The following is a 22,900-nucleotide window of genomic DNA, read 5'->3' on the forward strand; positions in this document are numbered from 1 at the left end:
AATACCATCTCTATTACTTTGGTAAAAAGAAGGCACAAGCTCTGGTTTCCAAAGGGTAGGAAGCAGTGGGGTGGGGAGGGAGTTCTAGACGATGCTTGAGGGCAGAGGAAGAGAAATGAGGGCAAAAGGCTTTTCTCTGGACTGTGACCGTTTTTCCTCATAAAGGATCTGAGACTAGCACGTTATCCCATGCTGAGGATTAATGTCATTCTCAAGACTCTTGTCTGACCTTCATGAGAAATTTGTATTCATTTTAGGGGCTTGCAAGATAATAATCCCACCTTATCATGCTAAAGGAGTGCGTGCCCCTTCCCTGCCCTGTGCATTATTACACGATTTCATCACATTCACTGGCAAGGAAGAGTGTCTTGCCCAGATCACTTCTGTTGAACTTCCCAGCTCCTTCTGCTATTGTGGTGGGAGGGAGGGCCGTTTTCATCCATCCACATATAAACACGGCTCTGGGCTTTAGGTAGACGATGGACTGTACACCTGTGAAGTAGCCACCTGCATTATTAATGAGCTCCCAGATGACATGGAAGGGGCCCTCTTCTGGGCCATGCTCCGAGAGCACGGATGGAATGGGTTCCTCCACCATCCAATGGGAGCAGCCCCCAAGTCTCAGGAGATGAAGGGGAGGCTGCAGGTTCTGCCTGGACCATTTCAAGTTTCCGTGAGCATGTGTTCTCCTACAGTCACTGTTTCAGACCAGACTGTATTCATACCCAGGATAGTTCACAGAAAGCTATTAAACTGATCATCATTCAGACATTTTCCAAGCATCTATGAAGGGCCTACCATGTGCCAGACATTTAAAGTGCTTTCATGATCAGTGCAGACAATGATGAGAGGCATGATGAGATGGGCGGTATGGACTGAAGTGTTTAGGGAAGTCTTCCTAACACAGTGGGAACCAACGTTCCGTTTAGAAGAGGGTAAACTTCATTTTCCCAAAGTCATCAAGAGCCTCAGCACCAAAGGTCCAGGTATATTTATCTTCTGTTGGTTCTCGGTCCTGAAACACCTTGTTACATGTTTCCATAGCTTGAGACTATGGAGGAGAGGTCGCTGGGCTGGGATGACGACAGTGCTGGACTGCAGTCTGTCCTAGTTGTGGGCCTGGCTCTGCCACTGGCCGGCACGTGACTGTCGGGCAGTTGCCTACACTCTTATAACACATGTCAAGAGTCAAACCCCGGGCTTCCCTGGTGGCACAGTGGTTGAGAGTCTGCCTGTCGATGCGGGGGACACGGGTTCGTGCCCCGGTCCGGGAAGATCCCACATGCCGCGGAGCGGCTGGGCCCGTGAGCCATGGCCGCTGAGCCTGCGCGTCCGGAGCCTGTGCTCCGCAACGAGAGAGGCCACAGCAATGAGAGGCCTGTGTACCGCAAAAAAAAAAAAAAAAAGAGTCAAACCCAAGGACCTATTGATTCCATCCCAAGATTTTACCCGAAGGCATGTTTTCTCAGTCTTACCACTGTTGACACTTTGGACTGGATAGTATTTGCTGGAAAGATGTCCTGTAAGTAGGGTGCTTGGCAGCAACCCCAGCCTCTACCCACTAGATGACAGTAGCAACCCTGACAACAGCTTGTAATAATCACAGTCTTCAGACACCGCCACACGTCTCACCCCTGGTTGAGAACCACTGTCATAGGACATCCAATGAAAAATAGCTGCTTGAGCAGGGAGGCCTGAGGCAGCGTTCCTTATAATAGTAAAACATATTTAAACCATTTGCATCAACAGTAAGAGAAGTTAGGAAATTGTGGTACTTTCATCTGATGGCATAGTATGTAGTCATTAGAGACAAATAGATGAAATCATATACACAGTCATATAGAATCACATTGAACATAAAAGCAGAACATTAAATTATAAGTACATAATGCAGGTGAGTAAACATTCTCTGAGTTACAAAATCTGAGGATGAGAAAGAACCTTGACAGTCACACAGCCAAACGACCTGCTCTTCTGATGCTCAGGTTCCGCTGGAGATAATCCTCACCAAGGAGGCGTAATCCCCTGCTTGATCCCTCTGTATTAGTCTCCTATAGCTGCTGCAAGAAATCACCACAATCTTGGAAACTTAAAACAACAGAAATGTATGCGCTCACAGTTTGGAGCCAGAAGTCTGAAATCAAGGTGTCAGCAGGCAGGTCCTCTCTCCCTCTGAAGGCTCTAGAGAGAACCCTTCCTTGGCAATTCCAGCTTCTAGTGGCTCCTGGCATTCCTTGGCTTGTGGCCGCATCACTCCAGTCTCTGCTTTCTCCCCCATGTCTGGGTCCCATACCTCCCACTCCTTTCTCTTATCAGGACACCAGTCATTGGATTTAGGGCCTCCCTAAAGCCAGGATGATCTCAGCTTGAGATCCTTAACTTAATTACATCTGAAAAGACCCTATATGCAAATAAGGCACATTCACGGGTACTGAGGCTTAGGATGTGGATATATGTTTTGGTGGTGATGGCGGGGTGCATTTGAAACCGCAGTACTGACAAGTACTTCCTTCCTCCTGAAGAGGGTCTTCCATTCTTGGACAGCTTTGAAGGAGAACGTCCTTCCTCGTGTTGTATAAACATCCTCATGAAGGCACAGTCATTAGACACGCTGGAGAAATGTAAGCAGCTGGAGTAGGTGGATGTTGGGACTGAAGGATTCATTTTTCTTTAGCCATACATTTTTCTAATTAAAAAATAAAAACCTGCTTTATCTTTCCTCACAGAATCCAGTCTTATAGCATATGTGAAATAGCTTTGTACAAAGGAACACAAGGACGCTCACCAATGACGTCCCCCTCATTCTGCTGACACTCACCTGTTCGGTGTGCTCTACCTGATAAGCCTGTACTTGGAGCACTGACAATGGAGGGTCATCAAAATGTACTTTTTGGAAGAAGATAATGTTTACTATTGTAAAACCTCATGAAATCCTGTTTGCTATTTTTAAAAATTCTTCATGAAAAAAACCACAGAACTTGGGTGAATTTACTTTTTATTATTATCTTTATTGTTGGAATGACGTGGCTGGGAACATCCTACATTTTTTGTGCTTAAGGTTTCAAAGAGCATCCTTCCAGGGGGATGTGATGGTCAAAGGCCACCCATCCCTGAGAGCAAATCAGTCAAGTATCACCCCGTTTCCCATCACACAAGAACCAGCCACTTTTTTCTCTCCTTTCACTCTTCTCTCCCTTCCTTTTATTTACCTTTCTCTGCCTTTCTCTGGTTGACCCTTACTCCCCCACCAATTTCTCTTTCATCCTCTCCCTCTTCCGCCTCACTCCTCCCCCTCCGCTTCCCTTCTCAGCTCCACTTTCCCTCCCCCAACCCTTTCCGCACAAACACATGTCAGACATCTGCGTCCCAGCACAGAGAGGCAGCTCCTCCAAGCCGTGAGGGGCTGGCTGGACACCTCACTTGGATACTGCAGAGCCTCTGAAATATTCCCCGAATCCCTCTCCTGACACATGAAACACACTTATGCTAACGCAGGCCTTCTTGTCCACTTACCCAGGTGCACTCAGTGACCACTGCCCACGGCTTTCAGGACACCTCCCACCCTATGGCCACATGGAAGGCAGCACCAGAGCCCAGGACTCAGGGCCTGCTTAGGCCAATCACAAATGTAAGACATCACTACCCGCAGGGATTGGCGGTGAGCCCTGAAGGTGGCCAGCAAGGAGGGGCTCCAGCCACCAGCAGCCATTGCACCAGCCAGCCAGGAACACTTGAACACTTAGCTCTCTGAAAGCCAGGAACCAAAGTTTTCTTTTGGCCAAGGTTATTAAAACTTTTCGTTTACTTACAGACATGTGACCATGGCCATCTGCTAAGGGTCTTTTAGCTAAGGGTTTCTGAACACAGGGTACTGGGTCAAACTGCGGTGACAGCAACTGGTCTTGAAAATCAGGAGAGGAGATGCCACTACTATTTCAGTTAGTCTGGAACCAGACACTGTTTCAATTGGTAAAGAAATAGGTCCCTCACTCACTCACTCACCCCCCAGCCGGCCAAAAGTCTAGCTCCAGAGGGTGGAACCATGGGGTAAGTTTTCAGGGTTCGGGCCTTTTTCCTTCATCCCTATAAAGAACAAGGACCATCCCTTCCTTCTCGACCCCTTGCCAGACTGTTGTGAAAAGCAAATAAGACAGTGGATGGTAAAGCACTAGGAGATGCCGTAGCCACACAGCTATTGACTGGGGTGAAAGGGGAGGAGATGTATCTCAGAGCTTCTGGTCTCCGTTCTCCTTCCTCAAGCTCCCTGGAGTAGGCTGAGTAGTGACCTCCAAAGATCTGTCCACCCAGAAACTGTGAATATGACCTTATTTGGAAAAAGGGTTTTTACAGATGCAATAAGGTTGAAGATCTGAGGGCAAGGTCTTCCTGGGTTAGGATGGGCCCTAATTCCAATGACATATGTCCTTATAAGAGATGAGAAGGGGTGGAGACACAGAGGTACGGCCACGTGAAGACGGAGGCAGAGATCCCAGGGAGGCTGCCACGAGCCAAGGAATTCCTGGAGCCACTGGAAGCTGGAAGACGCAAGGAAGGACTCTCCCTAGAACCTTCAGAGAGAACCTTGATTTCAGACTTCTAGCTTCCAGAACCAGAAGAGAATCCATTTCTGCTCTTTTAATCCACTGAATCTGTGGTCATGCGTATGGCAGCCCTAGGAAACTAATATGCTAACAAAACCTGGCATATTGGTGGAGAATTTCAGTCTCACTAAAACCCGCCAACATGCCTATATGCTGTCATGGCACAGATCTGGGTTTCAGATAGACCTGGATTTGAATCTCAGCTTTCCTGCTTTGCAGCTGAATGTCTCGGGCAGGTATATAACCTCTCAGGTCACAAGGTCCTCAGCCGCAGAAATCAGAGGGTAAGACCTCCCTTCCCGGGGTGTTAGGAAGAGCAAGTGAAATGAGGTCCAGAGGGCTAGTTTTCTGCACCGTCCCCTTCAACCACCTCTCTTCTTCTCCCTGCTCAGAAAGTGCTGGTGGTTCTTTCTGGTGTTCTGTAAAATTAAGCCCAAACTCCATAGCGTATGATAAGGATCCTTCATATTTTGCCTGCTACTCACCCACCTGCCAGTCATTTTTTTCTATCAAATTCTCCCTAAAAACCTCCACTCTTGGTAATAACTTTTCCCTGAAGCAGTCTTCTGCCTAACTCCCCAAATCTTTATGCACGCTCTCTACCCATGCCTCCCCCAAGCCAGCTCCACCCACCCTCCCTCAAGCATCCTTCCTGCATCTCTTCCTGTGTTTCTGGGCCAGGGCACTGAACCCTCCAAATCCAGCCATAGAGCACTAAGCTTGGGGTGATAGAGAAGACAACAGTGATCGGCTTCTGGGGTCCTCAACCCCATTCATTCCTCATCATCCTCCACTCATATCCCCTAACTTGCTTTTTCCAGGTATTAATTTACTCTTAACACCTCCCCTCCACCCACCACACCACCACACAGCTCATTCACATCGTGGCGTAAAACAATGATCACAGCTTAAATTATTGCTTCCCACAAGGGACTCAAAATCCTAAGCCTAAGTAATGAATTTCACGCGTCATCAAACGTGGAGATGCCAGGTCCAAGGGGGAGACTGGAAGGACTTTCTTAAGTGACACCAGCGCCTCTGCCCTGGGCTGGACCAGCTGTTGGGATGGGTGTGCTACAGGGACTCCCCCCACCTCACCTCCATCTCTGTTGCCTGGTGTATCTGCCTTATTCTGAGATCCAACACCACCAGGGGTTTTCTCTCCCTGACTCCTTTTCTCGGTCCCCACCCAGCTTTTTCCTTCTTCTTTCTTCCTGCTACCTCAAGTTCTAATTGCTCCCTGGGGGGAACCATCCATCTTGTTCTCTAGGTATTCAATTAGAGCAGACCTCAGCCGCCCGTCTAGCCCCATCCCTCCCTCCCTCCCTTCCTCCCGCCCTGCCCGCCCCCAGTGTCACCCTGCAGGAAGCAATATATAACACTCTCCATCCACTATTGGCTACCCGCCATCCCAGCCTCAGTCCCCATTAACTCTGCCAAAGCAAATGAATAAATAAATCTCCGAGGGGGGAAAGGGAGAGGAGGAAAAGCTGGTTCAGAGCTAATGAAGGTCATTCTCAGGCAGGCCTCCCACTCCCATTTCTATGCAAGGAGCCCAGGACTGGGGACAGAGCTTTGTCCTCAGACAAGAAGCCGTGTGTGCCTGTCCATGGTGTGCGCCCCGGCTCAGTTCCAGGAGCATGGGGTATCGTCAGAGCTCTGCTGTCCCTGATCACCTTACTTTGATCTTCACACACCACGAGGTCTTGGGGCAGAAAGCCACAGTGCCTCTTGTCCTGCTCAGATAAAGACTAAAATGACCTGTGTGCACGTGACACGGTGAAGTTGGCCACTGCAGGTGGGCATATGGACAGTATTATCGTTGTTTGAGGGATGGGAACAATCTCACCCAAGACTGGAGATGATGGTGAAGGCGTACCTACATGTTCCTACTCTGATTTTTATTCATTGACAGTCATATTTCTCAGAAAGGGAGACACATACCTCAGAAAGTGCCTGGCTTTATGCCAGGAGGTAAATGAAACCAAGGTATAAATGAGACACGTTTTCCTGGATGGTCAATTTCACTTGATTATAAGTAATTGGAGACATAATTTAATATTAATAATATTAATCTCATTACAATAGACATTATATACACATACATGTATATTACACATAAATACAGGTATATATTATGGAATAGAAAAAAAATTCACATTAGTTTTTATGAGAAAACAAAGGACAGAGTAATTTCGAGCCTGTTTTCCCTATCGTATGTGTCCCCTGGGGTACCCTATCACTCTCCCCGGACTTAGGGTCATTCCTTGATGAGTATAATTTAAGCAGCTCTGCCCACAGTATCCCTGAATTGATCTGGTGAACAGACTTTCACCCCCAAAGAGCCCCTCACCGAGGGATTCTCAATGTGCCTGCGTAACCTGCATGTAGACTGATCACCCAGAGCCCCAGGGTGGGTCTGACCTAATTTTGCTGCCCCTTGGCCACCATACTTGTTTCAAAATCTTCGCCCATTCTGCTGATCACCTTAGTTCATCGCTTCAACTAGTCCTTCTCTTCGTCTCTCCCATGTCAGTTGCAGGTACCACCATCCACCAAGTCTCTCAACCAGAAACCTGGGAGAGTCATTTCTTTCTTAACTCAGTTCAGGATCCCGTCCCCTCCACCATCTCCAATCCAATCCATCACTCAACCCCAAATGGATCACAAATCCACAACACTCCACCCCCACTCCCCACTCCGTCGTCCAAGCCACCATCATTTCTCACCTGAACCATTACAATAGCTTCTCAACCTTTTTCTCTCTTGATTCTCCCCCTCCATTTTCCGCAACAGGGGTCTTAGTAAAATACAAATAATTCATTTCACTCCTGCCAATGTCCCCGTGGAGTAAGATAAAGCTCCAACCTCCTTAACACAGTCTCCAAGGCTCCTCCTGGTCTGACCTGGGGCTTCCAGAGCATCCTTATCTCCTATGGGATTTCCCCACCCGCCAAACTCCAGCTAAGCTGGTCCCCTGCCCGTGCCTTGAACATGCCAAGTTCCTGCTTCCGTCAAGGCCTTTCCAGGCTGGTCCCTCTCCCTGGAGACTTCAGCCCACACTCTTTTCATGCCTCCTGTTCACATTTCATAGCACAGCTGAGATGATGCTTATTCTGAGAAGTCTTCCCAGGTCACTGTGTCTAAAGTAAGTGCTTCCTCCCGTCGTTTTCTCTTATGGCATTTTCTTTATAGTATATATTTACTACCAGTCTTAGTTGTGGAATTATAGGTTGTCGTTACAGAGTTAAGGACCATCTCCTTCTCTAGTTTATAAGCTCCTTAAAAATCAGACACTATGTCCAATTCTCTCAGGATCGAATAAGCAAGTGAGTAACCTCAAACCTGCTCCCTAGAAGGTGTCCAATCTTTTCTTCCTTCGTGAATGAATGACTGAATAATCTCTCCGTGAATGCCGCCTTGGATTGCTCGTACATTAAGTATAATTAACAGAACGGTGGGGAGTGGATATATTCCTTGTTTGACTGAGTGTTTTAGGTTGCCTGGGCCGTACTGTCACATAGGAGTTCCCAGCTTGGAATTCAAATGGTAGGGAAGAAGGAAGTATAGCATAAAAATTAAGATCACGAACTTTAAGTGTCAGCTAGATTTGAGCACCAGTCTTGGCTCTCCCTTACCAGCTAATGTAATCCCAGCCTGTTTCCTTATGCAGAATGCAGGAATAATAATAGGACATATGTTGTAGGTTCTTATGAGCATTAAATAGGACAATAGGCATCAACGACTTAGCCTAGACTTTGCCCTTCAGTATGTAGTCGATCAAGGTGCACTATTCTGATTTCTCTTCTTCATAGCAAGGCTCAGAGTGGAACCTGGTTTTTTAGCCCTTGTGCCCAAGACTGCTAACTGTCCCCAGCATTTATTTTCCCTTCTTTCTTTTAATAATAGAACCACTCCTCAACTCGCAAACAAAATTAACTACACGCACACCCACTCATTTACAAACTATATTTCTCAGGATTTCACAGATCGAGGGAGCCTTATGACTTACATTCTTGCCAGTAAGAAAAAGTGACAGGTTGTGAATTGCATGTCACTTGCTTAAAGGCAATTGCTTGCTTCTCACACCCTAGGGAATAGAGCCACAGCATGAAGGGAATCTAGGTTCCTGTACGACCTCTAAGAGCAAGGCTTCCTGCCTGTCTGAGCTGCTCACCTCAGACTGTTAGGAAAGAGAGAACAAACTTCTATCTCATTTAAGAGACTGTGTTTTCAGGTTGCCTTGTGATAGCAAATGTCCTAACGTATGTGGCTTGTTAGGAAGAGAGCTAAGAACATCAGTGCTGAGACTCACAATTCTGTCAACCTAATTCTCACTCTCCAATTGTGGTGACTGACGTGGAAGGCAGGCGATGTTCCTGCTGAGGTCGGCCTAAAGAATATCTATCCACTTTAATATCCTCTCATCGATCCATCACCAGGTACCGGAGTCCTCACTCCATCATAGCCACTGCAAGACCTTGGCCAAGTCGTCCAATTTCTGACCCTCTGTCTGCACGTCTTTAAGAGCGTGCAGTATATTCTTAGATAACAGGAGATGTACGAGCATCATATGAGAACAGTAAACTGAGACGTACCAAGTGTGAGGCATGATGCGACACTTGTCACCCAGTCCTTGGCCCCAGTCCTCAGAGACGCTTGTGGAGCCCCATGTTTCTAAACCAGGCTCAGCTGAGCTGGGTGGTCCTTCAGGATAGAGGAAAGGCAATGTTTATCCTTCAGTGTAGGGGATAAGCCATGTTTGCACACTTACTGTTATGCCAACTTTCTTAATGAGGATGTCGTCTCGGAGCGCATCGTACGGTGAGCATGTAAAGCCGCTCCTGGAACACATCTTCCAGGTTAAGAGCCAAGGTCTGAGGTGTTCCTGGGGAGGACAAGCGAATAGAAGGAACAGAGGGGCAGGGAAAGCTTAGCTCCTGCACCAGGAATCACAAAAGCTGGGATTCAGTCCCAGCCCCGACACGGAGTCACTCTGTGACCCTTCCTTGGGCACGTCATCCATTCTGGAAAGGGACTGGGTTGGATCTGGTTATCCAGCATTGCCTTTCTGAAAAGTCCTTTCTCAAAATCTGTGATTCTAGGCACTGTGGACCAAAGGACAAGGACACCAGGGAGTGAGGGTGAAGAGAGAGGAACTCCAACAGGTAGGAATCAATTGGTTCCTTTGCTCCTTTATTCCTTCTTTCAGCAAGATGTCACCGAACCCCTGCTCCAGGAGGGGCACTATGGAGACCAGAAAGACAGAACTGCCTGCTGTCCTAAGTCTTGAGCTGGGAGGAGCACTATCTGTCTGGCACCCAATGAAGCCAAATAGTGTGCACCGTGTAGTTAACTTAGGGCGGAGCTGGCAGCAGCCAGACAGAGGGCTGAGAGCTGCATTCGCTAACTCATTCATTCACTTCTCCCTGCTTTTCAATGTGACCTTTAAGCAATGGTAGCTGAGATAAGGGTCATGAGGAGAATCACCAAAGTTTGAAAATAAACAATGAAGACAAACCTCACCCTATGGAATTCCAAAGACCACAGAATTGTTGTGCCAGGAGCATAACAGGCAGCAGCACAAACTAGAAATGGGAGCTGCTGCCTGAGATCCGTCACCAGCTGCAGTATCCATGTCACTTTGAGCAAAGAGCCTGCCCTCTCTGAGCCTTCGTTTCCCCTTCTTTAAAGACTAGGGTTGAACTGGATTGTCACCAGTGACTCTCCTCGGTCCGATGTTGCCCTAGTCTGTCCCCGACTATTCCATAAAGTAGTGTTTATTCCCTTCTCATGACACGGCACAATGAAGACCCCCAGAGCCCAATGCAACACCTCTGTTCCCCCCGCCTGGCTCATTAAATTAGTGAGGCCGTGCAGCCCTCACTGGAGGGAAACTGATGGGGGAGATTTCCAAGTGCATTTCCAAGATGATGAGCCCATCATCACCCTTGACTGGATTCTGCAGCCCTCCGGAATGTTCTCTGAGTTGTGATTAAGCATGAAGTAAAGAAGTCCAGCTATGGAGAGAACAAGCCTGAAGCTTCCCTTGACAGAAAATGCTTCTCAACTAAGGGCTCTTTTACTGTTTGATGCAAGGACGTGCACTGACTCTTTGACTCGTTTTTTTCCAACTCCATAATCATGTTTGAATTACACAAAGCTACAGAAGCAAATCTGAACATGTCTCAAGGTTCACCGGGCACCGATCAGTAGTTCAGAGTGTACGTGCTAGAGGCCGCATAGGCACACTTGGCAATGGCCTTTGAGAACCCAAAGAGGCAGACATGATGTAAAGAAGGAGAGGTCGGTGTGGCTTAAGTCAATTCTCAGGACTGAAACGTGGAAGATACAGGAACTGATAGTTACTGAAAACCTACTATGTTCTGTGATAAACACTTCATAGGTATTTTCTCTTTTTTTACAAAACACACATAGGTACACACCAACTCTTTGAAGTAGGTGTAATTATCTCCATTTCAGAGACGGTGGGAAAGAGGCCTTAGAGAGGTGAGGGAGTTTACTCAGACTAGAACACTGAAATCCAAGTCTTACTAATTCGGAAGTTTGAGTTGTTCAAAAAACCAGTGGTTTCCAAATTGCCTGAGTTGGGGAGAGACCCTTTAAAATATTGCCCTTTTTCTTTGCACGTCTATAGGATGCTAGGTTTTTAAAAATCAGTCCTACCACTAATGCTTGGGACCCATGAATCTGGAGGAACTGCAGGATCCTTGTATTAGCTGTGCAAAAAAAAACCCCAAACAAGAAAACACAAACAGGGCTTCCTGAGCCCAGGTGAGAAAGTGGCAAGAAGTACGGAAGTGGAGTATAAGACCTACATGACGTAAGGCATGCTTTGACCCAGGAGACTTCAAATTGGAGCCTAAATTTGATTCTTTCTTCTCTAGCCATTTATGTCTAAGAATAACAGATTTGGACTTTTCTATACCTCCAAGAAGATGTCAGAAGCTCCTTGAGAAACTCAAAACCAAGCTGCTTTGTGAATAAATATATGCTGAGTGAATGAATGACCATAAGCCATTCATTCTAGGCTTATTAATTAATGTCAGCTCATTCATCAGCTGCATTGTCCAATAGGGGACCCGTTGTCTTCAGCTCTGGATGGCTTACATGGGTTTGAGGTTGTTAGTCTCCATGCACCGAAAGACGAGCAGAGACACAGTGTTGCTTTCTTGCAGAGTTGTACACTGAGGTGCTGGGAATCAGAATCTAAATGAGTTATCGACTGGATACGTAATGGTCAGATTGATCCATATGTAAATTATAGCATTGCATAGAGCTCTAAGAGAACAGGTTTTCCAAAGTAGATAAGATGTCCCCTCACTATACTAAAGACTTAAATCTAATAAGGCTTCTCGCCAAGCCCTTATCAAAGGAGAAATTCTGCAGCAAGCTGTCTATAGCCCAACGTGCCAAGCAGAGTCAGCTTAAAATACAGGAAACACCTGTGGCGTCATCTAAGGAATCCCCTTCCCCTTAAAATAATCTCTTCCCCGTTGGCCTTCTGGCAAGATTTGGCATGCCACCATTCATTTCTTTGGGCTAATACATTTCTTTTTCTGGAATCGGTGCAATTGACATGACAAGAGCTGAGATTGGGCAGTTCTGGTAGGATCGATAAAGAATTAGCAGCCCAGAGCATGAGACCCTGTTTACTTATTTATTTGTGTGTTTGATTATTTGCAGCACCGTGCAGCATGCGGGATCTTAGTTCTCCCACCAGAGAGCGAACCCGTGCCCCCTGCAGGGGAAGTGCAGAGTCTTAACCACTGGACCACCAGAGAAGTCCTGAGACCCTGTTCAAAGGCAAGCTTGGGAGAAGACACCCTGCCAGGCAGGTGCAAGCTTGACAACTGCTATCAAGAAAAGGGAGTAGAGGGGCTTCCCTGGTGGCGCAGTGGTTGAGAGTCCGCCTGCCGATGCAGGGGACGCGGGTTCGTGCCCCGGTCCGGGAAGATCCCACATGCCGCGGAGCGGCTGGGCCCGTGAGCCATGGCCGCTGAGCCTGCGCGTCCGGAGCCTGTGCTCCGCAACGGGAGAGGCCACAACAGTGAGAGGCCCGCGTACCGCAAAAAAAAAAAAAGAAAAGGGAGTAGAATAGAGAATTATTTGTGCGTGTGTGTACGTGTGTGTGTGTGTGTGTGTGTTTGGGCATAAGGTAGAGGTAGGGAAAACAAGGTCATCTCATTCATTGCTCCATACAGACATTTGTAGAGCATCTATGGGCAGACACTAAGCCAGGCAGTCCTACCTTGAAGCAAAAGCTTTGTGAACTTGGTAAAAATATATATATACTAACAAGTATAAATTGGAGGCACTCACAAGACTATGCAAGTGAATGTGTTATGAGGACATGGGTAAAGGAACTTTACCATAGGTAGGTTGAAACGGGAACATTAATCCCAGAAAACAGTCTGGAAGTGTCATCATTGGAGGAGGAAGAGAGGGAAAAGGTCAGGCTGGGTATAACTTGGCTCCAACATCAATTTTTCCTCAAGTAGAAAAGAAGTTGGCTCCGTAAAAAGTCCCCACTCTTCCCCCACAAATGGGCTGAGATCTTTCGCCAAAGCTCAATTATGCATCGGACATTCTCTTACTATATTTATATGGGAAAGAAAGAAAAGCAATTCACAGCCTCCCAGCTTCTTTTTCTTGCTGCTCTCCATTTGTCTTTGTGGCTGGCATGTTATTTCACTAAACAGGAATGTCCTATTTTTCAGAGGTGGAAGGCAGTATGTGGGGTGGAGGTTATACTAATACGTGCTGACGTGGAAAAAAAAAGACCTTCTCTTGTTTCCTTATGATAAAGGAAAACCAAGCCAAGAATCTGGAAACTCACTGTCATCCCAAAGGGATATGAAGGTCTTCAGGAGGGAAGAGATGTCTTCAGAGGGTCCCCGAGCATGTGCCCGAATGGTGATATGCAATGGACAGCAGTGCCCTGGACCCCTATCGTTTTTATTACTACCCTAGACTCCCGGGAACATCCCAGATCTCTCTGCAGCTGGATATGCCCTTTCCCCCAGAATGTGGTCCTTACATCCCAGCCCTGTACGGTGATGCCAATCCCAGATTCTTTCTGCCATTTGATATACCTTTATTGATTATCTGCTATGTTCCAAGAAGCTCTAAGCACTAAGAATTTAAAGAATTCAAAGATGAATAAGAACATTTTGCTTGTTACAACTGTATTAGTTTGCTAGGGCTCACATAACAAATTACCACAGACTGGGGGGTTTAAACAACCGAAATTTATTTTCTCACAGTTCTGGAGGTTAGAAGTTCTAGATCAAGGTGTCCACAGGGCTGGTTTCTCCTGAGGTCTCTCTCCTTTTCTTGCAGACGGCCACCTTCTCGCTGTGTCCTCACATGACCTTTCCTCTGTGTGCGTGCAACTCTGATATCTGTGTGTGGGTCCAAATTTCCTCTTCTTATAAGGACACCAGTTGGATTGGATTAGGGTCCACCCTAGCAGCCTCATTTTAACTAAATCACCTCTTTAAAGGTCCTATCTTTAAATATAGTCACATTCTGAAGTATTGGGACTTGTGACTTCAACATGTGAATCTGAGAGAGACACAATTCAGCTCATAATAGCAAAGCAGCTCCCTGTACTCATAGTAAAACAGATATCATAAGCCAATTCACATGAAAAAAAAACTTCAATTTTTGTAAAGGACCAACAGATTGAATGCATCTTCTGGCCAGAATAGGACCTTCCTACAAGTTTGCTGAAATGAGCTCCTCTGAGTACCTGGGAAAATCCCCACAGCTGCAGGCTCTGTTTCTTATTCCAGGAGAGATCTAATATGTAACGTAATTCCAGGCAGAAGGAACAGAGGATGCAAATGCACGAGATGGCAAGGTCCTAGTGAAACAGTTGGGTGTGCACACAGTGTCTTATGGGGAAGGGTTAGGCGATAGAACAGAAAAGGTAGGTTGAGCCCAGAGGGTAGAGAGAGGCTGGGGTACATGTGCTGTGGATCCTGATTTCATCCTGCAGCCTCAACAGCAGGAATGATGCTTGGAGAAGGGAAGCTATTCTGACTTGATGATCTTTGTTGTTTTAAGCATGTTCCTGAAACAGCAGTGGGGACAAAGGACCAGCGTGGGGAGAGGTGCAGACGGAGAGCCCACTTAGGAAGTGACCACAGCGATTCAGGCCATTTTAGGAAATTAGGAAGGCACTGGGGTGGGAGCCCAGGTTGCCCTCATTGTAAAGATATGGGAATCGTTCAACACTTTCTTAATCTCTCGGAACAGACAAGTGCCAGTGAGGTTAGATTTGGGAGAAGGTCACTGGCCTACAGGCACAATGCCATTGATTTCCCTTGTACTTGAGCCAAAGCCATGCTGGGGGCAGAAAGGAATGAGATCAGAGGTCCCCAAAAGTTATGGGGAGTCTCCATGGACGTGTCAGCTATTGGATAATTAAATTCCTTATTGGAAAAGTGAGATCTAGCTCCTCTCTCCCATCATAGTATTCTTGCAAGAGAGGCCTGCACCTTCTGCTGGCTGCCTGGTGTGTCCCGCTGTAAATGTCAAGACCTAGCCCGGTAAAGTGCTGGAGACCTTCCATCTGAGAAGTGAGTCAGGTGGGTCCGCCTGCTGGACCAGATGAGGTTTCTTCACTGCTGGGATCAAAACCTTGCCTTCTGCGAGTGGAACACTTTCCTGTTTCAAGAGGGCCATATGACTGGATGTTTTTTCTTATATCTTTTCATTCCCTCCCTCAGCATTTGTCAAGTACCTTGTGTATGTTGGGCTCATGACAGACACTGGTGGTACAGAGATGACTACGACCCGGTCCAGAGAAGTCTTGTGCTATCTGATAGGGACCAAGCAGATACAAGTGGATGACTTAAAACATCATATAACATACACCCTACCTTAACTATGAGCTAAGGGGACCACAGAAGAGCCACAACCAAGTGATTACTCTCCTCAGGCAGAGCGCCCCACGTTGTACATGGTGTGATGATTTACCAGGACGCTGGAGGCAAATGTATGGTTCACTGGCCTATAGGGGTACCAGGAATTCCTACATTCATTCATTAATTCTTTGGGTGAAGGCCTATTTAAATCCAAGAATGTTTTTATTCTAATCATATCCTACTATTTCAGCTCAATCACTTAGGATAACCATTCACCCAAATGATATGGAAAGACAGACAACTGACAGACCATTAGTCACGCAGACATTTATCAGCCATCTCTTACCTAAAATGTACTGGATTTGGGTACCGCAGGGGGATGGAAAGGCATGTAAAGGGGCGAGAGGGAAGCAAGTGAGGGAGTTAGCCTCTGGTGACGGCCAGGCATTATACTGGAAATTTGGCGTATAGTACGTTATTTATTTCTGAAACAAAGATATTATTATCTCTATGGTATGGGTCAAGATACAGGTGACATGAGTTGCTCAAGTTCACAAAGACAGCAAGGGACATTGTCATTGTCATTCCAAAGCCCACGTCCAACTGACCGCTCCCTGGTACTCTGACAACTGTGCAGAGGGTATGTTTCATAAGGAAAGGAAGGGGAGAGAGAAAAGCCCTAAGGTGAAATGAAGCAGTAGTCCTGGTATCCGAGTGGGAGGGGACACTCATTGCAAAACTCACCACTGCCTGATTCTTCCAGCGGGGCAGGGGCAGAGCACACTCCCGGCTGCCTCAAAGCACACGGGGAAATAGGACCCTCCACTGCTGCACCTGTGGTCCTCCTGGGTCAGCATTGCGGGCTGCTGAAGACATGTGTTTTGCACACCTACGTGCTACTATTTTTCAGGGGCATGGGCATGTTAGGATTGTCAAAATAAACATCCCTTTGAAAGAACTGTTGACTTTATATCCTTCCGTCATCATGAATATTCTCAGTTAATGGATACTAGACAGGCAGTCACTATTGTGTGTAGGGTACGATGACATTTTTGTTTCTTGGCATGAAACCAGGGTCCTCATTTTAGAACAGGTTATGTGTCAAAGAACTAGAGAAACTGTACGGTTTCCTCTGGTGAACCTCTATCAAGGTTAGAGCTCATACAAGCTGCCAGACACTATGATAAGAACTCTGTACATCGTCTCCCTTGAGCTTCACAGCAGCTCTGTAGGTGGGTAACATTATCAACCCAGTTTAACATATGAGAATATCAAAGCTCAGAAATATCAAGTGACTTGCCCAAGGTCACACAGCTGTTTAAGTTCTTGAGCTGAGATTTGGCCCTATTCCTGGACTTGACTGGCAGAGCCCCGCCCTTAACCACTGGCCTCTTTCCCTTATTTGATGAGCTGTGCTTCTGCCTTCCTTCTCAAAGTTGTCTCAGACTCCAGACGAGGACTGCCTGCCAGAATCCAGCTTCATCTCATGGGTGTGAAACAGACCCTGAGCACACTCTCTGAGTGATAAAGCACTTTGCCTCTAAAAGTTCTTTTGAGCTGCTGCTAGAATGCTTTTAAACGGAACTATTTAATAAAAGGGGAAATTTCGGTGGAGTTTGTCATGCTAATGGGCTGGTGCTCTGGACATAATCATGTACAAGATAAACTATCCAGTGGAGAGAAAAGGAAATTCCTTGCACTCGGAGCCAGAAGGCACCAAGATGAAACACTGCACTGGGACTCACAGGGATTCTGCTACTACCCTTTGCGAGGGACTTTGGACCCTGAGCACGTCTGCCAATTCGATCTCCCCTCTACCTCCAGGAAGTCTGACCTGTTTCCCTGGGATTAGCTCCCTTGAAATGGAGCTAAAGTTCATTTGATGCAGTCCATGGTTGCATCACCATCTTGGTTCTGTCTGTATTCTACTGACCTTCCCACTCTGGTCCGCAGGAACTACTCATGCTCATGCCCAATCGTTGAACTCTTATCCTGGTAGAATTTCCTATGCATCGAAATGCAGGACTTGAAATTGTTGTCCTTTTCCTTCGTCTTTAATTGGATATTGCCAGTTTTCACGTAGCATTACAGGTCTCCAAATTCTTTGGACTATTGTTTCTGCCATTGGAAATATCAAGAAATATTTCCAAGATTGGAGTAATACACAAATTTGGAAAGCTTGAAAGTTTATCTTCTTCCAAGTCGCTGATGGAAAATATGGAACACAGACAACAGTCCTCTGTTTATGCCTCCTGGGACGTGACTGCAGTTTGACCTCAACCCACGGAGACAGCCTAATTCCTTGATGACCAGCCCAGCTCCTGTAGCACATTTTCAGTGAATCCTTCCCAGATCCTAGAGACTGTCACCTTCCAGCCTAAGAACTCAAAGCCATCGATTTGATTATCTCTAGAATGTTCAGTTTCATCTATAGTGTCCTGAGCCATCCTTCTAACCTATTTTGAAAATAAACACATTTGCCCGCTTCCAGCATCTAGTCCCTTTTTCCATGAATCTCAAATGTTATAAACAATTGTCTAACATCATAAATGCTGATTCACTTCATATGTTAATATGTAGTTTAGTGAAGCCAGAAGATTTGACTTTAAAGTGACCGAGTGTCCTCTTTGTGTGTCTTTGCCTCTTCCCCCACAGAGGCTGCAAATAGATTTGGAATCTATTTATTTCTCCCATATATACACACATGAAAACCTCTCCCGTTATCTGTTTACCAAGGAGAAGAGAAAACTCTCGTTATTCACGCAAGACTCAGGATGGGGAATGGGAAAAATGTTCCATGAGGTCAGCTGGCCGCACCATCTGATCATGACATGTTTGAAACCCATCCATCGCCTCAGAGCCTGAAACTGATTGGCAAATTAAAAAGGGTCATAAAATTTTAGAACTGGGAGGAATCTGGGGATTCTCTAACACAGCCCCTCATCTTGCAGATAAAAAGTGAAACTCACAGTGGGGGGTTAGGGAGTGGCCTAATGAGTACTACATGGTGTGTTCATGATGGAGACAAGCTTAAAACCTGTCTTCTGACTCCTAATCTCATGCTCTTTCCATTTCCAGGACCACTTTTCTAATTTCTAAGTGGCTTTTCGGAGGAAAGGTTATCAATGGCGCAAATTATTTTGGCAAATCAGTAATGGAACTTTAAGCAAGTTCATGGAAGGACATTGTAAGTAAGGAACCGGAAATAGAAGCAAACACGACTCTTGTAGAAATTCCTTAGAATGGTCCTTGTACTCTACTCCCCATCACCCTCTGCACCCACCCAGCATCTCCCTTTTATGAAACTGAGGCAGGGAAAAAGTTCAGGCATTTCTCTAAACCTGCAGAACTGCTAAGGGATTTGAATCCAAACAGAGTGGTTACAGAATTTGTGTTCTTAGCCATCGGACAAAACTATCTCTCCTGCTCACCTGTGGCTCCTAGGGGTACACCAACCACGCTGCCCCACTAAAGGGGTAACTGCTTCTTTCCAGCAGACTGGACCTTCCTTACTGACTCAGCTGATCTGATACACTAAGCGCCAATGAGCCCAAATGAGCCCAAATCGCCCCTCTCAATTTGTACTTTTGGACAAGGGCCCTTCTGGAGATGATGTCTTTGCACGAACTTACTTCGACAAGCCCTTTTGGAGTATGGACCCCGTGAGGGATCGATTAAAGATTTTCTCAGGAGAGTTTAATCTTGCCCTTCCCCTCATCACCCTGGTGTGTGATGAATAACAACACCCTGTGTCTGAGACACACAAAACCTCGAGATCACTTCTTCCCTCTTAACCCCTTACTGAAGCATCAGAACCCATAACTTTGTAGTACCTGCATCCTAAGCACTGTGCCAAGGGCCTCGCATATGTTATCCTGCTTAATAGTCATTACAGATGAGGAAACATTGGCTCAGAGAAGCAATTACATGTTAATGATCTTGCCAAAGTTCTCCAGCTAGAAAGTGGCTAAGAAAGTTGGGATTCGAAACAAGTTTGCTTCTAAAGCTCTTGCTTTCTTTTTCCTTTTCTTTCTTCTTTTCTTTTTTTCCCCTTCCTTCCTTCCTCCCTTCCTCCCTCCCTTCCTTCCTTCCTTCCTCTTTTTCTTCCCTTCTTCCTCTCTTCTTTTTTTCTCTCTTGAATTATCCTAAGCTCTCTCACACATATTAGCCCATTTTAGGATGGAGGTCATCCAAGATGGATGGCTGAAGGGATCTCACAGAAGGAGGACGGAGGTATATGTCAGATTCACCAAGCGTTATTGAAATTTGAGTAGAATGAAGGCTAGACTAGCAACTGGAGATGTTATATAATTTAAAACTTCCCCTGTTTCTTAATACATTTGCCCTCAAAATTAGAGGAATCAAACAAGACGATCTCTAAAGTGTAATGTGGCCATGCAGGCAGCAGAAGAGTGAGGGGTTGGAAATACCTAGAGTCAGGACAGACTGTCTTTTGTCCTCAGCCTAATCAGACACCAAAAAGATAACAAAAAAAAAGATGAGAAATGCAGAACATAAGTCGCCACAAGTTCAATATTTCCCAAAGTCTGTCTTTTGCAAACCACATAATGATTTTCCCATATATGCATATCGCTGAAACTATTATAAACTTAATTTTTCTTTAAATTGATTAATTTGTTTTATTTAATTAAATGGATGTTTCCTTTTTTACAAAATAATATTGAACTGTAATATTTATGCAGAGAAGTGCCCCGATGATAAATACATGACAATAAACTTTTGAAAAGTAAACACTCATGTAATTATCACCCAAACCAAGAAGTGATCACTAACACTCCAGAAGCCCTCATTCTGCCTCTTTCTAAGCACGACATTTTTTTGTCCTCAGAGGTAATCACTATCTTAACTTCAAAAACCACAAATTAGTCTGGCTTCTTTTAGAAACTTATTGAAGATGAAATTAGATATTATGCAATCTTTTGTATCTTTTTTGTTTGTTCAACATTTTGGTAGCCAGATTTTTCTGTTTTTGCATGCAGCATTAATTCATCAGTTTCATTTGCTATAGAGTAATTCGTTGTATAAATACACTACAGTTGATTTATTTCTACATTTGAGGGGCACTTAGGTTGTTTCTAAAATATTGCTACTGCATTTTTGCACATGTTTTGGGGGCCAAAGTGCAACATGATTCTGTTGAGTATATACTTTAAAGTGCAATCGCTGGGCCAAAGGTAATTATATGTTCAACTTCAATAAATACTTATATAATAGTTTTCTAAAATGATTGTACCTATTTATGTTGCATAGAGTTACTAGAATTATTCTTGGATACAAATGTTTTTATTCTATTGAAAAGGTATTTTTTAGATTTCATTTTCTAATCATTTGCTGCTTATAAATAATTAGATTTTTTGTGTATGTGGCAACCTTATAACTACTGATCTTACTAAATTCACTTTTGAATTTAAATAGATTATCAGGATTTTCTTTTGAAATTTATACATGCACAATAATGTTATCCATGAATAACGACAAGTTTATTTCTTCCTTTTCAACCCTTATTTTTATTTATTTGTTTATTTACTTGTTTATCATCCTGAGTATGACTTCCAACTAAGCAGATAGCCTTGTCTTGTTAATGTTCTCAAGGCAAAATCTTTCAAGTTTTCACCATTAAATATGTTGTCTGCTGTAGGTTTGTAGGTAGGGGTGTGTGTGTGTGTGTGTGTGTGTGTGTGTGTGTGTGTGTGTGTGTGTGTGTAGATGCCTTTTATCAGATTCAAGAGATTTCCTTCTGTTCCTAGTTTGCTACATTTGCTGGTTTCATCATGAATGAGATTTGAATTTTATCAAACAATTTTTCTGCATCTATTAAGATGATCGTATGGTTTTTCTTTTTTGTTCTCTTCACGTGGTAAATTGCATTGATTGGTTTTCAATATTAAGGTAATTTTGCATTCCTGGAATAAACAAAAATTGGAAATGATTTTATACTTTTAAAATATCCGGGATTTTACTTTCTAATATTTCAAAGTTTTTGCATCTACATTGGTAAGAGAGACTGACTTATACTTTTTTTTCTTCTTGTAGTGTCCTTTTCAGGTTTTAGCCTCATAAAACAATTTAGGAAGTATTCCTTCATTTTAGTCACTGATAGATTGTGTGTAAAAACGATGTTATGTCTTCATTAAATACTTACAAGTGTTTATTAGTGAAGCCATCTAAGCCAAGCGAGTTCTTTCAAGAAGGTTTTAAATTTCAGATTCAAATGCTTTAAGAGATACAGGAATATTCACATTTTCTATTTATTCTTATATCATTTTGGGGAATGAGTGCTTTTTCTAGGAATTTGTAAACTTTATAGAAATTTCCAAATGCATCGATATAATTTGTTCATAATGTTCTTTCCTTAAATATTTTTATTTAAATTCTTAGAATCTATGGTTCTTTTCATTCTTGATGTCAGTATTTTGTGCCTTCTATAATTTTATTGATTAGCTGTACTAGGATTAATTATAATCTACTATTAATTAGATTAGTCATTTATAAAGACATTTGAAAGGAACAACTTTAAAATTTATTCCATCAATAGTAATCTTATTTTCTCTTTCACTAATTTCAGGTCTTATGAGTATTGTTTTCTTCTATGTTACTTGCATATAATTAGCTCTTCATTTTCTAACTTCTTGAGATGACAGTTAAATGATTTCTAGCTTTAATTCTTTTCTAATATGTGCATTCGATGCTACATATATTTTCCTTTAATCATGGCTTTAGCTGTATCTTACAAGTTTTGTCATATCATATTTCACTGTCATTCAGTTCAAAATATTTTGTAGACCTTGCAATTATTTAATTTATGAGTTATATAAAAGTATGTTCCTTAATATCCAAATATTTAGGTGTTTTCTCACTGTTACTGATTTCTTAGCTTTACTGGGCTGTAGTTAGGGAAAATATTCTGTATGATTTTAAACCTCACAAACTTTTTGAGACTTACTTTACGAATCGGCATGTTGTTAATTCTGTTAATTACTACATGTGCACTTGGGAAAAATTTATGGGTGCAGAGTTTTAAATATTTGTTGTCAGTAAGTTCAAGTTTGTTTACCATGTTACACAAATCTTATATAACCTTAATAATTTTTTTGTCTATTTGATCTACCACTTATGGAGAAAGACGTATTAAAATCTCTCACTATGATTGTGGATATGTCTACTTCTCCCTTGTGTGTGTGCATGTGTGTGTGTGCTCTATTATACATGTATAATATATACATGTTACTAGGTGCATGGAAGTTTAGATTTTAGTGTATGGAAACTCAGTATTTTTAGATGTCCCTCTTTATTTCCAGTAATGAGTCTTACCTTATTCTCTATTTTACCTGATATTAATAGAGTTACACTACTTTCATTCTGAAAATATTTTCATGGTATATG

This window comes from Delphinus delphis, chromosome 11, assembly GCF_949987515.2.
Source record: "Delphinus delphis chromosome 11, mDelDel1.2, whole genome shotgun sequence".
Classification (NCBI taxonomy): Eukaryota; Metazoa; Chordata; class Mammalia; order Artiodactyla; family Delphinidae; genus Delphinus; species Delphinus delphis.